At 40.4% G+C, this 22,925-nt stretch overlaps 1 protein-coding gene across 16 annotated transcripts in view; it reads left to right on the top strand.

Annotated features, from left to right (window-relative positions):
• Window positions 1-22,925, top strand: part of auts2a (activator of transcription and developmental regulator AUTS2 a) — a 172,209-nt gene that overhangs the window by 63,021 nt on the left and 86,263 nt on the right. The window lies entirely within an intron of this gene.

Genomic DNA, 22,925 nt, shown 5'->3' with positions numbered 1-22,925 from the left:
GTAAGTAAACCCAAATACAGGATGAATAAAACATTTGTTGCTAATGCTAACAAGGCACAGAGGCTCACTGTTTCAATACTTTTGATTAGCAGTGCACACATGATTTACCTTTGACCCAGGTCTACCTTTGTTTTGGAGACGTTCAGGACAATAGTGGAGTGGCCACACGTGATTTTTATTCGTGTGAAGAATCTACAGTGGAGCAATCAGATATCTGGCCATAATTAAAGCTGTCAGAAGCGAGACGAGCTAGTCTTTGAGAAAGACATGGCTCAACAACTGGAGCAAAACCGATTCTGTTCTGCATGTAGCTTTGACGCTTGACTGGGCATGAAATGAAATAAGTAATTTGATGTTGAAATTGAAATGATAGTTGCTGATTTATGTCAGCCTGCACTGTGGTGCGAACTTGCGAACGACTATCATCGCTGTAATGCCATGTACAATCGGGAAACCAGACGTGTCATCTTTTGAGACTCTAACAAGACAGTATTAGCCCAAATGTCAGCGGACTGCAACTACGTATTTGAAAGTAATTCAAACGTATTACCAAAATAAACTGAAATTTCATTACCCCTGCCAAAGATGTTTTTTATTTTTTTTAACCAACAATGTTAATAAGATTGTACATCTTCCTAAGTTGATTTGCTCTATTGTAGGGGAATCAAGAAACACCTTGCTCATTCCATGTTTTTTGAAAATTCTACAAAGATCTTTGTCACATTACTAATATCAGTGAATGAGAAATTATTTCAAAATAAACCCTTAATTTAATATTACTGTATTTTCCGGACTATTAGGCGCACCGGACTATAAGGCACCTTCAATGAATGGCCCATTTTAAAATGTCCTTATATAAGGCGCACCGGACTATAAGGCGCACCATTAATGCATCATGTCAGATTTTTAATCCAAATCAAATCATTCTCCATTTTTTTTTATTTCAACTTCAGACGCAACAAATTACTTTATAATCACAAAATAATGATCCATAGTCTTTTTGATTCATGATTCATAGTCTTCAGTGGGCCACTTATGATTGATTTCATGACACAATGCTTCGGGCCAGTTTGAATTTAGGAATTTGGTCCATATATAAAGCGCCCCGGACTATAAGGTGCACTGTCGGCTTTTGAGAAAATTTTAAGTTTTTAGGTGCGCCTTATAGTCCAAAAAAATACCGTATTTACTTATAAACATTTAAGGTCATACTTGACCTGAATTGGAATGATAACAGTATATTATTTTGTTTGTTTTTGGCAATAACAAAAAATACCATGAGTATCTATTATTTTTAGAGAAAATTGAAGGCTTCCTCAAGCAGAAACACCACAATTCACACTCCGGCTTGTTCTCAAGAAACATCTGTCACCCTCTCTATAATCACTTCCACTTGGACTGCCATTTGAGGCTCTCGGGAGTCACAGCCCTTTTCTCCCCTCGCCCCAAAACACCTTGCAGGACACTTAGCGTGCTGCCAGAAGAGCTGCCGAAAGCTGGCAAGCATGAAGACACCCTGACTGACATCAGTCCCCCGTCAGGCTGTGTGGGTCTTCATTTCAGATTAGCCCAGGTTCCTGAGCAAGTCCATTTACTCCCCCCCCCCCCCCCTGCCCTCATATTGCCATAATGCTCCAATGAAGCAGATGAACTGATTTTTCTGACCTGGCCCTGGCTGGCAGGACAATACAGGTCGAAGGGGGTCAGGTATGGCAGCTTCTTCTTTTTCACTTGTCTTCCTTTTTCCACCCAATTCTGCCAGCTTATTAAGGCGTACAAATGGCATATCAGGTCTGCTGTGTTTGCCTCAACCCTCAAAAGCCCAGCTAAATTGGCAGGCTTAGCTGCATTTCCTCTGAAGTGCCGGGTTCCCTTTTGGGTTTGTTTGAAGCCGACATGGCCGCCATCCCCCCCAGCACACCCCACCCCTTTCGGTCTGGGTGGCAGGCATTGAGGCAAGCAGCGGTCCCAAGCAGAGGGAGTCGTTTGGATCAGGGAGGGAAGGGGATGAATCACTTCTGTTTAGTCTCTGTGGCAAGGGGTGAAATGCCATCATTACCCAGCTGCCTATCAAATAAATTGGCAATTACGGGCCTGGGATCCCAAGTAAACAGCGTGTTACTCCATTTTTTTTTTTTTTTTTTGGTGCGTGTGTTTTTTCTACCCAAGATTCTTGATAAGAGAAGAAGCTTTGGAGTGCTGGGTCAGAGCCCACAAAAGGCAGACTATAATAAAGGAGACTCTAGGTATAAGTTGACATTTTAGAGCAGTTCCAAATTTTATTTTACATATTCTCAATTTGTGTTAAATTATTCAAGACACATGGCTATGTGTGCACCCATTCCAAGAATAAATCAGTTCTTTGGCAACCTACTGAATAATATTTGTTGTTCCCTCCCTTAATTACGCACAGTATATCATTGGTAGGTTAGGCCTCTTTGGAACAATTGACTTGAGCTCAGCTGTTGTATCGTTGTGACCTCTCTCGGCTTAGATTTTGTATTTATGGCATGCTGTGATACACGTATCTGGTTGAATCCAGTCAAGACCGGACCTCTATGGTAGGGGTGTACAAAAACCAGTCTGACCCATTTTCTGAAAGATGCAAGAATCAAATGGTTCCAATTCAAAATATATCAATACAAATCCGAGAGATGTAACTTAGAAGGAACACTTACTAGCTGAGCCTTTCGTGAAAACCTTAAATGACACGTGTAGTTTCATATTATTACCGTATTTTCCGCACTATAAGGCGCACCGGATTATAAGGCGCACCTTCAATGGATGGCCCATTTTAAAACTTTGTCCATGTATAAGGCACACCGGATTATAAGGCACACCTTCAATGAATGGTCCCATTTTAAAACTTTGTCCATATATAAGATGTATACATTTGGCCCGCGGGCCGGACTTTGGAAACTCCTGCTGTAGTGGCTCAATATAGGTCCATATATAAGGCGCACCTGATTATAAGGCGCACTGTCAGCTTTTGAGAAAATTTGAGGTTTTTAGGTGCGCCTTATAATGCATAAAATACGTTAATTCAAATATTTCCCCGCCACAACCCAAAGTGTCAATTTTGTTAATGCGAGTGGTTCATTGCAGATGTCTTCAATGACTCGTCTGCAAGCAAAAACAAACACACTGATGAAATTGTATTACTTTTCGAACACACATCAGTCGCCGCACTTGAGTACGTTGTTTAATTGTATAATGAATTTACCACCAGACGACACGCTTTTTCCCCACAAAATGTAAAATGCTCGTTGTTAAAATCCCTCCCAGTCTTCTCAGAGAGTTTGCTTTCACTGAGGTCTTGGAAGGCTGCTTTGTAATGAAACATCTGGAAGTGATGTTGTTTAAAGTCAAGCACATCATCTTCTGGTGCGTTTGAAGTGGTTTCAACCCTAAACACTGCCAAAGTCTCCTGCCACGGTTCGTGAAACTGGACCTAGTTATTACTGGCGTTCTGGTCAAAACATGACAGCCTCTGCGGAATTCAGTGTGCATGTGGTAAAACCATTCTAAATGCTGAAATTACAGCTTTTAGAAACCAATTACTGTCATAAAGTATATTTGTTGTTGTAAAGATCACTATTTTGATGAGATTTGCCTGTGCCTACAAAACATACCCTTTATTTATTTTTATTTTGTTAAAACTTTGCTTATATGAACCTTTCCACATGCTTCATGTCTGGGTTGATTTCACACACCCAGATCTGTTTAGGGAATATAAATGGAGCTCCATCCCACCTCCTCAATACATTCTCCAATTATTGCTTGACACTCAGATGTAAATGAGGTCACAGTCACCCTGCGTGCCCAGATATGTTGGACAATTTGCTGCGACACAGAACTTGTAATTGCTTGCATCAATTATCACTTTCTCTGTCTGCCTCTAACTGATTTGAAATGTTTCCCATTAAAGACAAGATATGGAAGTAGGATCATTGTACCTATAATGAGCTCATTATCATTGAATATCTTGTGAATAACGGTGTGTGTGTGGGTGACTTTGGTGTGCCGTGACAGCATTAGTCTTTTTGACTTTTTGTTAGATTTTTTTTTTAAGTGATAATTTTCCAAGCCAAGGCAGAATAAAAGCCATGAAACAATTACTCTTCCTTTTTTTACTGTATTATCTCCTATCAAAATGTAAGTCTACTAGAAGAAATGACAGGCCACAAAATGATATGTTTATGATACTATAAAATGGCCGAGATGGACTCTTTTTGTTTTCGAGTAGATTTAAGGCAGTTACCGTATTTTCCGCACTATAAGGCACACCGGATTATAAGGCGCACCTTCAATGAATGGCCCATTTTAAAACTTTGTCAATATATAAGATATCTACATTTGGCCCGCGGGCCGGACTTTGGACACGCCTGCTGTAGTGGCTCAATATTGGTCCATATATAAGGCGCACCTGATTATAAGGCGCACTGTCGGCTTTTGAGAAAATTGGAGGTTTTTAGGTGCGCCTTATAGTGCGGAAAATATGGTACTGTCCATTTTCTATCCCTCATATGTTCAGTGTAGGAATTTCGATGCGCCTCTATTTTGTTCTGGATTTTTCCCGTTGCAGCCCTACTGAAGTATTTGGAGAATTTGCAATTTGTTGAATTATCCAATGTAGCCATTTTAGTCTCCAGGTTATATTTGTTCTCCAAATAAGTGTCCAATGAGACTTATTTTTTCACTAAATTGGTCCAAGCTTAAACAGCCCTCAAATCAACCTGATGAATAGGCTGTCTCCCAGGAAATAGTCCGACATCACTAGCCTGGCATTAAAACAAGTTCACTTTTCTCTCTCCTCAAACTGGCTTTTATTTAGCTGTCCCTTTCTCCTTTTTCATCGCCCGCAGTCAGCTTGTTATGAACAGATTGTGACACATTGTGTCATGGCAGTCGGGCAAAATTACGCTTGGTCTCAATTGCCCTGCCAAAATCTCAACAGCCAAATGTCTGTCAGGGGACTGTGAGAGGTCCCCTTGGATGGCTTGTCTAAAAAATGCTAGGGGCACGCCTGCCTTCATGCATTCACAAATGTTTTAGTCAGGCTTGCCTGGGTCTGTAGGAATATAATTAGAATTGTGTGCAGTGACCTCTGAGAAGCCCTCAGGTTGACAGTAGATGTTACTAGTTTATCTCCGCTAATTATTTACTACACCCGGAGGCCATGAAGATAAAATAGAATTTGACTTATTGGCTGAACATTGTGACCTTACTAACTGTAGTTATTAAGTTACTGTTTATCCAGTAAACTGGGGGTTCTTTAACCGTTGAAAGTGATACAGAGTGAGTTGAAGTGGTAAATACTGCTTTGGCTGAATGCAGTTCCTCTCTGTTGGGGATGGTAAATCTATTCTCATGGAAGATTAATGGACTGAAGAAGTGGTGTTGAATGTCATTGTTGAAGGTTGAAAGTATTGAGCGCCTGAATCCTATCCATATGTTTTCAGGAATGACATAAATAGGCTCAGCCAGAATCCATTTTGACTTATCAAGCTTAAAGCGGTGCCAGAGCCAAGTGATACTTGCCAAGCATTCAGGCTCCTTGGCTTCCAATAACAAATCCCTTTCCACATAGTCTAATTTCCACTGAAATTTGCCACAGCCACACACACACTACCTCCCTGTTTTTGGGCTGCGCATCTTACGGCTTTTGGCTACCTATTCCATTTCCCGTAACCCAACCCTTTAACCCAAATTTCTGATTTCATACAGAAACCCCCCCCCCCCCCCCCCCCCCCCCCCTTAAGGGAGTCACTCCTCTCTTTGTTCCAGCTTTTTTAGCGTGGGGCCGTTTCAGTGGGGGTAAGTTGAATAAGTGGAGCCCAGAGGAGTCTCCACAGAGGTCTCACTCTGATTAGATGCATGCAGAGCCCAAGGAGAGAGCGCCAGTTGCCATAGCAATGAGAGGAATGTGGGAACTATAGCTGCATGAAGGAGAAGAAGGAAGGGGAAGTGGTGCTTTCTTTTGTGATGGGAGGTCTCTACTGACCGACATTTCTACTCTATAAATGCACACTGTCCAACAAGCTGAACACATGAAAAAAAACACAACCTAACATGTGGTCATATTTATTCATTTATTTATTTCTTTTCTTTTTTTTCTTTTTTCTTTTTTATTTATTACACCAGAAGACTATTGTAGCACATATATATATAATACAAATATAATATATAATTATTAGAAAAAAATATAATATATAATTATTAGAAAATATATAATGTATATATAAGATAAATATATATATATATATGTATTATTTTTATTTAATTTTTTCTTTATTTAAAAAAAATATATATATTTATTACACCAGAAGACTATCGTATGCAGCCTCATAGTATCTAAATCACAATAGCCTGTCAGGCCCAACAATGGGAGCCAAGGAAACCATAATTTGAGACACTAGGAGTCCCGAACAACCTCCCTCTCAGATGATTACTGGCTATTCGGTGGTGCAGCTCTAACAAATCATCCTTACCCGCTTATCTGTCTTACTAGCTTATGTATTGTGCCTTGAATCCCTGCCCGACTTAAGCAAAAGCTTTTACCCATAATTTTCAGACAACAAGACTATCCGAAGATTGATGTAAACATCTCTAAGGAACACATGTTTGTGTTTGAGTATATGTGAATCCCTGGTGTGTGTATGTGCATTGTGTGTTGTGTGCACCGAGCAGGGAGCTTAGCTTCGGGGTAAAGGAGTTGCGTGGGAGGCTTGTGTTGTGCGTCTGTGTGTGGTATCAAGTCTTGTTGGGTTTGGTTGAGAGACACAAGGGGCAGACACGGCTGCATGTGGATAACACACAAAAGCTTGCTGCTTTATAAACACAGTCCAACCTGTACTGTAGAATGAACAGAAACAGCAGTTAAATATTACCCATGTTTGGATTCATGCAGCTCCACAAGGGATTCTTAAAATAATGTATACGTAGGTTGCTGTCCGCCAATTCTATTCATCTTATATAATAAAAAAAAAAATCCCACTTTTATAATCATACTTCATGATCCAACTGTATTGTTCTTAAAGCGCTTTATCAATTTCATTTTATTTTTCAGTTTGGGGTGTAGTCTACCCTTTGCCCCATGTCAGCTGGTATAGGCTCCAGCGACCCCCGTGACCCTGTACAGGATAAGCGCTGTTGAAAATGGATGTCTTGACTGACCAGACCGAAAACCACAGTCGCCATTTACAGCACAGACAACAATATAGAGCATAAATTCTGCAGTGGCTGCAAGCCACACATACACACAGCCTAAAACAAGACACACACATGCACCAAATATTTTTATATATTATATTAAAGTGAACAACTTCAAATGCGTGTCTTGATTAAAAAAAAATAGATCTGGAATTGGTTAAAACAATAACTAATTGAAAGTTACAAAATACCTGTATTGGATATCTCTAGGCTTAAAGATACAAACGTGTGGGATTGTGCAGTACACTCTTAAAAAAAAAAAAAAAAAAAAAAACAAGCCAAGCTACTTTCTCTAAACTCAGAATACACAAATTTAGCCTAAAGCTCACAAACACAAGGTACACGGCAAAACTTTGTATTTGGAATTGAGTCCATGCCGTAATATATTTAATACATTTAAAACTAGATTGCATTGTAACATTTGATAATACTTTGTGTAATTGCAGTCTTGCACATTCTCTTTATGTGTCACCAAATTACCTGTACAATATATGTATATAAAAAAATATACCGAATATAAATGGGCAGCTGGATTCAAAAAAAGAAAGACAAGACACATCACCCCGGAATTACAGCTACAGAAGATTATTCGAGAGACATTATTTCCCTGAAGTCGTGGGCTTAACTCAAATTTGGAAGAGAAATGAAATTGCCAGCAGTGAAAAAGCAGACTTGGTAGGAGTTCATGAGTAGAGAAATAACATTTTCATTTGTCTGGGCCCCGATGGGAGACAAGCAGCCTTTCAGTAAATAGAAGCAGCTATGAGAAATGATTTTTTTGGTCAGCAGGATATTGTTTTAACGCACACTTATCCATCTGCAATCTAGATGTCAGGCCCCAGGAAAGCGCTGGATGGCCATTCTACTGCTGTCTTTATAACACACAAGTGTTTGCCTCATCTTGACTCCAATTGGCTGTTAGTGTCCCATTTTCACTGGAGACTTTGTCCTCAACGCGCTTTGTTTAGAACAGCTGGCTGAAAATTTCTGAAATGTAGACTTTTTGTCAAAATATGAAAGCTAATGGGGTTTCTGATCTGCACTGGTTTTATCCTTCAAATGTAGAACATGATACTACAGAAGTATCGTATTTTCCGGACTATAAGGCGCACCGGACTATAAGGCGCACCTTCAATGAATGGCCCATTTTAAAACGTTGTCCTTATATAAGGCGCACCGGACTATAAGGCTCACCATTAATGCATCATGTCAGATTTTTAATCCAAATCAAATCATTCTGCATTTTATCTTTTTTATTTCAACTTCAGGCGCAACAAATTACATTATAATCACAAAATAATGATCCATAGTCTTTTTGATTCATGATTCATAGTCTTCAGCGGGCCACATATGATTGATTTCATGACACAATGCTTTGGGCCAGTTTAAATTTAGGAATTTGGTCCATATATAAGACGCACTGTTGGCTTTTGAGAAAATTTTAGGTTTTTAGATGCGCCTTATAGTCCGGAAAATACGATAGTGAAGTAGATGTTGATATAGTACGGCCTGGTAATTTATATCCCTCCCCATTTTTCTTTCTCCGCTGTGTCAATTTTACCTATGCACTGACTTTTTTTTTCCTCTCATATTTTATTACTTTGATAAATGGTCGCGGGCAATTGTCTTGGCTGAGCGTTGTCAGGCTTCAAATAGATTTTTTGGGGATTGTAAGGAGATTACTTCCCGTCTCGTAAACCGCAGATGTCGACTCCCGCTTGTCTCATCAATGCCTGGATGCACGGTAGCTCTCCACTCAAGTTCTTTATGTGCTGCATTAAAATCTATGATTAATCGGCACCAACAACACTTTGATCCAGAGCTGTCAGTATTGATGTACTCCCAGGTGATTCCGTCTATGTCCCGTCATCCTGTATCAGTTAAGCATTTGTCACAAGGCCCATTTTGAATGTTGTTGTTAATCACTTTAGCATTGAATAAATGTATGAAATAAAAACCCAACAGCATTTATTCCTGCAGTTTGCTGGAATTGGTCTACCCTATTCTGTACCTTAATAAGTGGCATAGAAATAGGTGGATCAATGATTATATTATGATAAATTGAAAGTAAGTGTGACAAATTGGTGATCAGTATAGGGTGTTTCTGCTGCTCTCTCAAAATATGCAAAGACAGGCTCCAGTTTGCATGAATGGATTTTTCATAGCACCCTGGTATACAATTCGAAGTAAACTAATCAGACCATTGGATCTGGCCTGGTTAAAGGGAATCACATCAGCTGTGTTTGTATTTCAGTAAGAGGTCAAAGGGCAGCGTAGGGCCACGTTGTACAGGGGATTGGGTGAGATTAACCTTTGCCCTCCCCTTTGGCCCTGACTGAGACATGGTCAGAGAGAGTGGAATTAGCTAAACCAGGCAGATTCATGTGATTCCAAGCGGTCATCCAATTACTGCCTTATCTCCCGGCCAAATGAGATCAATGCGTACTGGGCATGGAGACCCGGCAGGTTGGCCAAGGTGCAATAATCAGCAAGTCTGGAGCACCGTATTCTTGGAAGAGCCAGAGCATGTGTTAGGAGCTCCCTTCGCTGCCATTAGCTGCTCGTGTCGGCTGGATCCTGACCTGCACTTTGCGTGAGGACGACACGGTGTTGTACATTGAGGGATCTTAACTTTTTGTGCTGAAGCGCAGCACTTAGGAAAGTGAATAATGTGCATAATTAGAGTTTTACCTCTTATCCTTGGTGTATCTACCCTGCTGATTAAACTGGCTAAAAGGTACCACTGAGGGTAAAAATCGCATAATTTCTCTAATATGCATTGCATATGAAAACTGCTTTTAAGCATTCACAAGTGGTTAAAACAACCAAGTGCAGCTAATATCGTCTGTAATTCTTTTGTCAATTGGAGAGGGGGAAAAAAATGGTGCCAGCATAATTACGAAAATAATTAACCTGCGTTCCATTAAAAAAAGGTATTTTCCTTTTTGAGTGCTTTATTCATTCACTGCTAACCATTTCAAAGTAGTTCCTCATGTTGCCAGACATTTATCGTATTTTCCGGACTATAAGGCGCACCTAAAAACCTCAAATTTTCTCAAAAGCTGACAGTGCGCCTTATAGTCCGGTGCGCCTTATATATGGACCAAATTCCTAAATTTAAACTGGCCCGAAGCATTGTGTCATGAAATCAATCACAAGTGGCCCGCTGAAGACTATGAATCATGAATCAAAAAGACGATGGATCATTATTTTGTGATTATAAAGTAATTTGTTGCGTCTGAAGTTGAAATAAAGATAAAAAGGAGAATTATTTGATTAGGATTAAAAATCTGACATGATGCATTAATGGTGCGCCTTATAGTCAGTCTGGTGCGCCTTATATAAGGACAAAGTTTTAAAATGGGCCATTCATTGAAAGTGCGCCTTATAGTCCGGTGCACCTGTCCAGAAAATATGGTACAATATTTACCGATCTTTTTGAGACCCACAGTATATTACATTCAGTATGTCTTGTGATATCAGTCCTGGAACTTTTCTGACTCACCTCGTAAAGCCCTTCTTCAGATTTACACTATGTAAATCACACTTGTACCATAGCGGTGATTGTTTTGCAGCTCTGGGCCACCCCTTAGCCATCTGGCCAACTGTTCCGTGCCCACAATATAGTCCGAGAGGGACCCATTCTTAGAAATGAATGCTCGACTATTTCTTCCTGTGTTTTTGTTCGAGGCACAGATAGCCATTGGAGAGCACTGAAAGACCGCCATCAGCTCATGGGGTGTAATTCTACATCTCCTATAAACCTGTAGTCTCCGTATAATGTTCCCCCCGAGCCCCACAGCATACCTGTCCCAAGTGGATCCTCATCTCCACAGCCCGGTTAGATTAAAGTCCTGTTAAATCCATTGCAGCCGGCTGGGTGCACTGGGAGAGCTGGCATCGGCGCGGCCCTCTGACAATCAGTGGCCGGCTCGAAAGCACTAATGAGCACAGGGAGGGGTAGACAGGGTGTTGGCAGCATGCGTTCAGACAATACAATGGTGGCTAAGATTGTGGGGGTGTTATTAGGAAGGCAGCCACCGTTGGGCCCAGCACAGCACTGACTAGATTAGCTTCCAAGGGAGGAGAGCTGCAGTCAGTTTGGGAAAATATCACAGCCCATTAGTTAGGAGCAATGAAATGGAGTCAACTTCAGGGACTCCATTAGGCATGCTGCGCTTAGACAGACAGCGTCCCTTGGTGTGATGTTTCTATTCTGGAAGGATTGGGCACGGAGATATAATTGGACTAGGGAAATCAAGCAAGTTTCAGTGGTCCTAGTGGGCCTCTTGGATAGAAAATGAGAACATGGGCCTTTGTGTTTTGTGTCCCTTTGCCATTTTGCGTCGCAGATATATATGAAAAAAAAATGAACCTGAAAAAGGTATCCTAAGGTTTTATAATTTATAGTCTATCCCTTTTCCTTTGTTAAAATCATCTGCTCTACATTAAGTTCTCAGAGGTGACAAAGTATTACCTCCTTTGTTGGTTCATAGAGTTATATGCCCATAACTGGAGAGTGTTGACATTTGTGCACCTCTGGGGAACGTCCCCGAGAATGTTATCAGCAGCTTAAAGACAGACCTCTATATGTACATCCCCGGTAGCCGCTCTGAGGCTCAGCCTCAAAGGGCACAACCCACCTCAACCTTCCACCCCTGACCTGTCTGTCACCCTGAAGAAAGAGCCCTTGACAGCTCCTTTGATGGAAGAAGAAGGGAATTGGTTGTAAAGAATAGTTCAAATGGAAGGTAAAAAGCAAAAGAGGCCAGCTATTTGAAGTGTCCGTGCAGAGATGTAATCATTTTGCATTGAATGTGCCCTTTTTTTATAGTATCACCGCTACCATCCCCTCTAGGGCATATTGGCCTCGTAGAGTGTCTCATGTCACTCTCCAACCCTCAGTTACCCTCAACACACTTTCTAACTGAGTCTGGATTTATTTGCATGCATCATTTGTGAGTTTGAGCTAAAACAGGTTTTGGTTTAATATGTTGTCACTTCCTGTGTTGTGATTGGCTAGAGCTTTGCAGACCTGCAATTATCCAATTCTTTATTTTTTTTCTACATATCCATCTTGTGATGTTGACTCAATTAATTTACCATTTGCCAGAGTGACAAACAACGATAACACATGTTCGGACCAGTGAAGGTCTTTTTTCAAATTATTTTAGAACGACTTAAATAATCAACTTGGGTTTGGATCAGTGGCATAATGCATCCAGCAGGAGGCCAGGTACACGCTATGAAGGTGTTCCTTCATTGTTGCTGTGACAGTTCCACTGAGTGGATTACAAGTAGTTTAGAATGTTGTATTGGATTGTGGCCGTGCCCAATTATCCTGTTTGATTGGATTGAGGGTGCAGCAAGTAACCTCCAATCCCAATTTCCAGCACACCAGGTGGAGTCTATAGGATCTTGCTCCTGTGCCTTCCAACTAGATGTTAATCCACTTACCCCCACCTCCAAAAAAAATCAGCTCGTGTCGTCCAAAATCTAACTCCCTTAGCTTACTCTCCGCCTTCCAGACTCTTTTAATTGCTGATTCTGTTAATCGTTGGATCTAAACTCTTCTTCATTTATGTAGAGGGATAAGGACAGAGCCCTTCCACGACTAGCAAACATCCAAAAATCCAATCCAATAATTGTCACGCTCCACTTTAATAGCCTTTCAGACAGTGACATTTGTTATTGGATGAGTGTGTGTGTGTGGAAATTCAAAATACCCGCACAAAGATGGTCGGGTGAATAAATATTAGCCGTAGGTACACCTGATGTGAAGACAATGTGTAATTTAAGTTTTTGACACATGAAGTCGATGCACAATTTGTCTTTGCGGACCACATAAAATGATGTAGTGGGCCGCATCTGGCCCCCGGGGCCTTGAGTTTGACACCTATTCTCTAAGTGTTCTTTGTATACATGAAAGCGTAGTCGTCGGTCTATTATACATCGAAAAATGAGGCCTCGCTAACACCAAGGTTGAATTTTCTCCGGAATTGCTTCGAAAAGTTGCTTTGTACTGCTAAGGTCAAAAGGCACATAACATTGTTGCATTAAAGTGTCCTCCGAATGGATGCAGAACATTTCATTTAACCTATGAAGTAGTTCTTGCCGATAGAATGCAAGTGAAATAGTTTGCAATTTCTATAGTGCACCGTATTGTACGACAAAGCAAACACGTCCAATTAAACTCACCCTCTCGCCTCCAGCTCCTGTCTAAAGATGCTTCTCTTATTGGTGTCTGTCAGTACCTGCTGTCACATTTTTTTTTTTTTCTTCGGGAAACTTGCAAGTGGATAACGAGTCCCACACTGTGCTCATCTGATTCCATCAGGAAAAAATGAGAAAAGCACCACAGTGTCTTGGGAATAGTTGTGCCTGGAAATGGTAATTTGCCAGCACGAGTAAATCCTAGGAGAGCAAGGAAGATGAAGAGTAGACAGATTCCATCTACTTTATTTATTAAATTTGATAACCGGTACAGGTCTCCAGAGAGCCCCAAAACATTCTGCTGCATGTCATTTTGGAAATAGGAGAATATGGTAAAGATCCCTCAAAGTTATTCTTCTCATCACTTGTCAAGTGTAATTGTAGGCATCTCTCCCATGAGCTTCACTTTTCTAATACTGAGTTTGTCTTAAAATAGACTGACCCGCTGACCCTCTCATATGGTTTTTGTAATGTTTTCATCTCCTTAAGCGAGGTACACACGGATATTTTTGAAAGTCAGTGACCCCAGGCGTAATTGATTTGTAGACTGCTCTTATAGTTGAGGTGCACAATACAGTACATCTATAAAGAGGTCCAAACACAAATATCGTACATCAAGACTGTGTCAACAAGACTAAAACAATATTTAATGCATTATCTGAATTTAATTCAAATAGTGTTTCAACTTTAAATCACTTCCATGTATATGGCAAATGGTAAAATGAAAGTAAGCTACCGTATTTTCCGCACTATAAGGCGCACCGGATTACAAGGCACACCTTCAATGAATGGCCCATTTTAAAACTGTCCATATATAAGAGATATACATTTGGCCCGCGGGCCGGACTTTGGACACGCCTGCTGTAGTGGCTCAGTATTGGTCCTTATATAAGGCGCATCTGATTATAAGGCGTACTGTCGGCTCTTGAGAAAATTGGAGGTTTTTAGGTGCGCCTTATAGTGCGGAAAATACGGTAATTGATTGGCTGACAGGCTCTTTTTTGTCTCAGGCAGGCAAAGAGTGTCCCGACCAATTTTGTTCCCTCAGGCTATTATTTTTATACATCTGTATTGTTCTCGCTTTCCTCCCTTTGTCCAGGAACCTCCCACCCCCCGTGCCCTCTTAGACTTAGCAGAGCTCCTGTGGGACACTTCACACAACTTTGAAAAGTGGTGGGGGGGGGGCGAGAACTGTAGCTACAAAGCCACACATGAGATGTATCACTTTGTGATCCGCACATGTCACTGTTCTGGTATATCATTTGTTCTGGTGGCTCGTGTACAGAGCTCCTGGCAAGGTGAAAGTCTTAAGGGATAAGTTGTAAAGGGAAGTTACCTGCTGAGATAAGATGTTGTGCAACCTTAGGATATTTCAATTGTTCTAACTGGATGCAAATGTATCAATGCATTAATAGCAAAATAATCAAAGTTATTTAAAACATTACCCAGTTACTTTGCCTTGGAGTGTTAGATGTCTAATGAAATCTCTTGACAAATTTCTAATTCTGCGTTACAAGTTTCTATATTTTGCATATACATTTTCACCTGGAGAGTGAACTCTTGCAAAATGTTGACTTCATTTCTTCAATATCATATTTGGCAGCATAGTGATTGACACAAGGTCCACGCTCACTAATAGCTATGCCATTTAATCCTTCCTGCTGAATCCTCTAAGCCTCTTAATTCTTTAAAATATGGAAGCCCGTATAGTTTTGTAATTACAAAAACATAATTTAGTCCACAGAGCATGACAATTCAATTTGTTGATTGCATCCACCCCCTTTTTGCCTCTTCTCTTTTTCGCAAGGAAAAGGGAAAGAAAAATAATGGCGCCAAATGTATTAATTCAACATGATGAATCATGTATTCAAGTCAGTGGAGTGAATAATTAAAATTAGCTGATAAAACTTTCAGCAGAATTACTTTGCCCAAATTGCTGAACAGATGTGTCACTTTAATGAAAATCCACAGCCAAGCTCCTTTCCCCCTTTCCACTCTGTCGGATGAAAATATTATTCCCACGGCACAGTCTTAATTCGCTAGTAAATACACTTGGAGCCATTACATGAAGGAAGGCTGGCTGGTTGGGTGGGTGGGAGGAAGAGCAGCTTGCCACACTTACTAACTTGATTCGTCCCTCTGCAAGCAGTAATCGCTATCTGCAGTACGTAGTTTGCAGCTCTCCATTGTTGCAGCCAATCCCACGGAGGATTTATTAAAATGCAATAATCTCGCTATTTAAACACAAACGACAACCGTTGGAATTCCCGCCGATCTAAAACAGCATCAGCTCTCGTCTGCTGTGAATGATTGGAGTTTTGGTGAGGGAATTTAATTTGCGACGTTCAAAGATAGGAATCTGAGCATATGCGTACTCTGCGGCTTTCACCGTCGTTTTCATTAGCGACACACTTTTTTTTTTAATAAGAGCGTAAGATACAACGCTACTCCTCTTCAAAAGAAGATAATGATTCCGTTGAATGTATCAAAACCATTTCGCTGCCCAAATAATTAGAGAATTTTCTGTTTCATTTAAAAGTTATTCATGTCTACCATCGCGCATCATTTCAGAGGCCAGTTTATCTCAAGTACCATATTTTCTGGACTATAAGGCGCACCTAAAACCCCAAAACAGTGCGCCTTATAGTCCGGTGCGCCTTATATATGGACAAATTCCTAAATTTAAACTGGCCCAAAGACATTGTGTCATGAAATCAATCATAAGTGGCCCGCTGAAGACTATGAATCATGAATCAAAAAGACTATGGATCATTATTTTGTGATTATAAAGTAATTTGTTTCGTCTGAAGTTGAAATAAAAAAGATAAAATGGAGAATGATTTGATTTGGATTAAAAATCTGACATGATGCATTAATGGTGCGCCTTATAGTCCGGTGCGCCTTATATAAGAACCAAGTTTTAAAATGGGCCATTCATTGAAGGTGTGTCTTATAGTCCGGTGCACCGTATAGTCCGGAAAATACGGTAGTTTGTCTGAATTTTAAAGATTACCTTCGGTCCAATGCAAAGTCTTGGAGTCCCTCCATTTATTCCAAAAGGCAGATGATAGAAATTACCGCTCATTTCGATAAGACACCTAAAAAGGTTTTTGGAGCATATCACACAGTTTAGCGTACAATCTAAAACTAGCTTACTCTGCAAGTATTCTCACGGGCTTGCTGCACTACTGATCTCTCTGCCTGGTACTGTATCATCCTTTTTTCTGGTTGCAAGTGTTCGTACTGAACCCTAATTCTTTACACTGCTTAGCAGAGTGCCCAAGAGACTTCTGATAATGAGCTCGGAGGTTAAAAACGTGGAGTACCGCTCCCACAAGGCTGTGTTCCGTTATGGATGGAGGGAAAGAACCAGAGATCCTCCAGAGACCCAGTTAGGGCCAAACTATTGGTGGAAAGCATATTATTCTCCGATTTGAAAGGAAAATGTTGCCACTTTGATTTTTGGCCATAATTGGAACTCAACTGAGGAGGATTTAAGATGAAAACGCCGTTTTTGTCGCAGCAAAATTTCTTTCAGCAGTTCAATAAGACATAAAATAGCAAATACTGGATGGTTTTAATAATTTGGTTGAATTCCATCGACTTTTTTTTTTTTACATAATAGCCTTATGTGAACCTCCACATTGTCATTCTATTCATGTTTCCTTTTCTAACCTCCGTGATGTGTTGTGATTGATTACTGAATGAAGAACATAGAAGGTGCTTTTCCGTAATCTACTGAAACCCCATTGTGGCTCATTGTAATGAGGCTAATTATCTATTGTGGATGTCCAATACAGACAGGATTCTTTAGTTGCCTTGATTAATTACAACTCATGAAGTGCTGCTCTTACATCTTATTAGAGTAACACGAAAAGGAACTCTGCAACTGACTGGTGAAGTACTAAAGGACTTGCACAAATAATATATCAATAGCTATTTTTTTCTTACATTGATTTTAAAATCGGGGTAACACCTTGAAAGATATTTTTAGGTCTGGCACAGTCAGAGCATTGCCGGACCCCGCTGTTGGTTGGTAAAAAGCCAGAGTCGTACCGTGAGACCACCCAACAGGTCCCGAGTGTGTCATTTGGCAACGACTATCTGACTGACCTTGAAAACACTGACGCCAAACTACTTGGCTCTACCTCCAGCCAGATGATAGGCACAGTAGCTATAATAAAGTGGCAGTGAAGCTTGCCCTCCAGATGAGCAGTACAAAAAACCAAGCAGATGCCCTTTGGCGGTGGACTGAACGCTTGTCAACTTGGTGAACTTTTCACAGTGACCAACAATTAGGACTGGACTGATGTAATATTGATCAGTTTTAATTCCAATATCTTTTATATGGAGAGCCAGAATCGAACCCACAACATCTGCACTGTGAGGCGGACCTGATAACCACTCAACCTTTCATGTGTGTCTTGATTTAAAATACCGTAATTTCCAGACTATAGGGCCTACCGGACTATAAGGCGCACCTTCAATGAATGGCCCATTTTAAAACTTTGTCCATATATAAGGCGCACCAGACTATAAGGCGCACCATTAATGCAATCACAATATAATAACTTGAAATGGTGAAAACAATAACAATATATCAATAATGTTAATATCACACAACACATTTGGCCCGCGGGCTGGAATTTGTTCCATATATAAGGCGCACTGGACTATAAGGCGCACTGTCGGCTTTTGAGAAAATGTGAGGTTTTTAGGTGTGCCTTATAGTCCGGAAAATACGGTAGATAAAGTCTTAACTCGATCATCTGTAGCCGTTTTGGCTATGATGTATCTGACATCTATTATTAGAAGAGGAAGGTATCATTAGAGTACATGTAATGGACTGTCAATCCGTTTTCCAATTCCCTGTTGAGAAGTTCTTCACTAAATTATACATTTAATATCAGTCTAGCTGAAAGTAGTGGAAAATCTGTCAAGATCTTTTAGCAATAGGTTGTCTCCACAGCCATTTGGCTCCAACATAGTGTGGAAAATCCTAATGAAAAAAGGCAAGTGTGGGTAAAAATAAAAAAATAAAAAGCTCTTGACCTGAATTTTGCCGGTTTGGTGACAATGAGAAAGATAAGTGGTTGTGACAGTTGTGAATGATGCCCCACTATGGGCCTATGTGGCTAAATTGACACCATTGTCAAACACACTTTGCACACTTTGCACTAACCCCCTGTGAACCATTTAATGTGACAAAGGGGAACCCTAATTCTTCATTAACTCGCAGGAAAATGACCATTGGCTATGTCATTTTCTCTTTGCCGGCTGCTTTAAAGATTCTAATAACCAAGCTTTTACAGTTGACTTGTCTCCCCTACTGTCCCCTCGTCTCCTTCACACCGACTATGAAAGCTAGTCATGCTTATAGTCAGACTTATTGCCATGGTTATCTTAATGACTTTGAAATGTATTGGCCTTGTTAATAAGATACAAATTTCTCTAATTAGGCTTTATGCTCCCAGAAGAATTTCCCATTATAAAGACAAAAGATGAGTATGACACGTAAGATGCTTTCAGGCAAGGTATGGGGGTGGTTGAAGTGTTCCGAGGGAAATAAATCGTACCCCATCTGCTGGAAGATTTGCACTATATCGCAAGCCGGCAGCCATTTTAATAGAACACTAGCACGGTTTCATTTACACATCATAGCTATGATCGGATGTGCATGAGAGTGAGGCAAGCAAGCAGGACTGGCGGATTGGTAATGGGGCATGAGCATTGCTGAGGTGTGTAATACGATCAGGAGTTACTGTCACACAGAACTAATGTACATATCTCAGGCTGCCATGTTGAAGTCCCACCGAGGCCATTTGGGTTACATTTTCAGTTGCCAGTGATGAATATTGGCCTTTTAGGAAAAAAAATGGAATCAATGGTAATTATCTCAGTCTATTTTTTCTGACACCGGTTTATTGCTCATTTGATTCCTGTTGCTAACCAAAACAGCAGCACCTACTATTCCCTGGACTCTTACTGGGTACCACTTGGATATTTTAAATGACTTTGCTGTTATTATTGGTTATTTTATTTTTTATTATTTGTATTTAGAAATAATGCGTTTTTATTACTTTGGTTATTTGATTTTGTATTATTATGCATTCTGCATTTAATTATTTTTATTTAAAAATAATGGGTTTTTTATTACTTTATGACGCCATCCTTGAGAAAATTAGCATTTTTATTTTTTGGTTTCCATTTTCATGTGAATATATATATATATATACATGCACCTACAATGTAATATGGGATGTGTGTGTGACTGTTCATAGTAAATAGAGATTAGCTCTAAACGTCTTTGATTTATTTCTGCTGTGGACCCAGCAGCCAGACTGAGCCTCCCGCAAATTTATAGCCAAACGTCACTTTTACATGATGGGTTTGTAACAAATATCTGCTGCATATTGTCAAATTAATCTTCCATTTAAAATTAATGGAGTTAGACTCCCTAGGTTCAATGTAATTTGGTGTTCACAGGCAGCAAGAACCGCAGTGTGAATACAGAATGAGTTGAGGCCAAACGACCTAATCTTCCATCACCTTGAACCTGAGAGGAGAGGACGCCTCATCCGGCACTGGCTAATGAGATTGTGCTCACCTCCTGGGAGGGAGGGAGGGAGGGAGGGAGGGAGGGAGGGAGGGAGAGTTGGTGGGAGAGAGAGTTGGTGGGAGAGAAGAAGATGGAGGGGAAGAGAATGAATTAGTAGACGCATTATGACAGAAAATGGTCATATGAAGTTGTTGGTTTTTAAAAAAAAAAGGTGGAACTTACTGTACGGAGAAAGTCCCGTCAAAAGTTCCCAGTATTTTTCGCCTGTGCAAGAGCCAGGGCGACTTGAGATGAAATGAATCCTATATTATTATATTTCAAAGTGATCTGCTGGCCATGACAAAGACAGAGAACATATTTCCCAGCAACTCAGCAGGGTGTCTGTCTCTCTATAATTTCTAAATTGAGAAAAAGATTCCGTTGTGCAAGCCTGGTTGTATTATTGTCAAAGAAAAGAGAATAGTTTTCTATTACCATTCCCAGTGTCCATCACTTGAGTCCATATATTTGTTCATGACAGAGGACTAGCGACAAATACATCTCTGTTGGGTGATGTTTTATGGACATACAGTAGATTTTGGCCTTTCCCAGTACTCCATCTTGAAATATTACGCAACCATGACATCCATCTGCAGCTTGTAGAGATGCAGTGGTATTAAAGATAAATGTTTATTTAAGCTTTAGATTAGGGGTCTCCGAGTCGTGAGCCTGTTTTACTTGTGGGAATATTTGACGTCGTTTGTGATGGCATTTTGCTGTACTGTTTGCATTTCAAAATGTACAAACTTCGAACTCATGTTATTGCATTCCGTTAGTTGACCACTAGATGGCAGAAGGTTTACACACTGTCCCTTTAATATCATCGTTCCGTGAGATTTTGATATCGTTGCTTGGGTTTTAAAAGTGACAACGCTGTTTATTCCACTTTGATAACCAATAAAAAATACCGTGGAACTTCAAAACCTGAAAAAAAAATCTGTCACCACTGTCTGCTAGTAGACAATAAAATAATTCGCCGTAGTTGGACGCTAACAAAATTTCCAAATCTGTTGATCTCCAATGAAATGATGACGATTCGACTTCCTGCTCATTGTTAGTCTAGTTTACAGAAAGCAATTATTTCTAATATATGCACAGTCTCCTCCACATTGACACAGTTCAGTTAGTTCAGATTAAATCCATTTCTGGGCCAGTGCCCTCACTGTTTACCTGCTTCTGCTCCATTTTTTTAATCACTTGGGTAATGATGCACTTATATTAGTATTAATCCCCATTCAGTCCTAAATGCATTTTCATGACTTCATTGATTAACTCTTTTCTTTAATGTCCCTCCCCGTTCCCTGCTACCCTGGGGCAATTTGTCTGTTCAATCCAATGGCTTGTTTCTAATTTTTCTTGCCCACTATGTACTAATTCACACAGCTACACTCTCATTTATTTGTTCATTCATTCATTAACTACATTGATCTCATGCTGCTGGTCTCCTCTCTCGTACATTTAATCAATGCACCTTTCTGTTTTATACTTAAGTGCCATATTGAACGCATAAAGATGCTTTTCCTTATCCCCCCCAATACAGATACTCACCGGTTATCTTTCATTGTGAATGCTTCTATTGTTGTGCATCTTATTTTAGTGTCATAGCTGTTAAGAATATCCAATTTGAGCAATGAAGTGATTGGCTGGGGTTTACTGACTGTATTTTCCGCACTATAAGGCGCACCGGATTATAAGACACACCTTCAATGAATGTCCCATTTTAAAACTTTGTCCATATACTATAAGGTCCATCGGATTATAAGGCGCACCTTCAATGAATGACTCATTTTAAAACTTTGTCCATATATAAGATATATATACATTTGGCCCGCGGGCCGGACTTTGGACACGCCTGCTGTAGTGGCTCAATATTGGTCCATATATCAGGCACACCTGATTATAAGGCGCACTGTCGGCTTTTGAGAAAATTGGAGGTTTTTAGGTGCGCCTTATAGTGCGGAAAATACGGTAATTAGAACTAAACTTCCCAGGGTTTAATACGTTTATTTTATTTTTTTATGTGGTACAGCAAAGTAGATACCTGAAAAATAAAATGCGGTTTTACTGTAAATGATCTGCTATTCAAAGCTTACCTGGCCCTGTATCGGAAAAAAAATAGTTGGCCCACCCTCAGTAGAAAGAACAGAAATCAATTCTGCAATTGCCAATGCGTCTTTGTGTCGATATTTTGTCCCACTCTTTCCTTGCAAAATTACTTTGAATCACACTGGCAGGTTTTCAAGCACAAACAGCTTTCTAAGGTCATTCCAAAGCATTCAAAGCTGTACTTTGACAAGGCCACTCCAAAACATTCATAACTTGATTTGGTGTGCTTTAGATTGTTTCTGCAGAACCTAACATTTGAGGTCACATAGTGGTGGTAGATTTTCAGTGATTTTCCTCGTTTTATCCCCCTTGTTGCTGACGCATGCTCCTGTCCAAAGGAAAATACTGCAGGCTCCCTCAGCGAATAGCTCGTGGGTGACACATAGTCCTTACTTTACACTCCATTTGGTCCAAGGCAGCTCACACCCTCCTCCCCATCTTCTGTCCTCCAGCTCCCATCACATCCTGTCCCTCCTGTTTTCTCTCCAGGCGCTGACCTTTCAGATGATGCCTTTTCCCGGCCTCCCTGGCCAGTGGCTCCCCCGGGAGCTATAATGGACTCGGTGTTAATTGCCTGTTGAAGGACAGAGGCAGTTCTGCACAGCCTGATTGCAGACTCCCTTGAGAATACAGCTGTCTATGTGATTGTTGCACTAATGCAGCACAGCTTAAAACAAAAACAAAAGAAACAGCCCTCGTGTGCCCATGGTGTAGACAGACGTGCACACAAATAAAACACTTGGCTATTCGAAACTATAATTTAAATTCGCTTGTTCTGTCTTTTGCTGAAATTTGA

This window comes from Syngnathus scovelli, chromosome 15 (assembly GCF_024217435.2).
Source record: "Syngnathus scovelli strain Florida chromosome 15, RoL_Ssco_1.2, whole genome shotgun sequence".
NCBI classification, from domain to species: domain Eukaryota; kingdom Metazoa; phylum Chordata; class Actinopteri; order Syngnathiformes; family Syngnathidae; genus Syngnathus; species Syngnathus scovelli.
The sequence above is the reverse complement of the archived record's forward strand: the minus strand, read 5'-3'. Positions and strand labels throughout refer to the sequence as shown.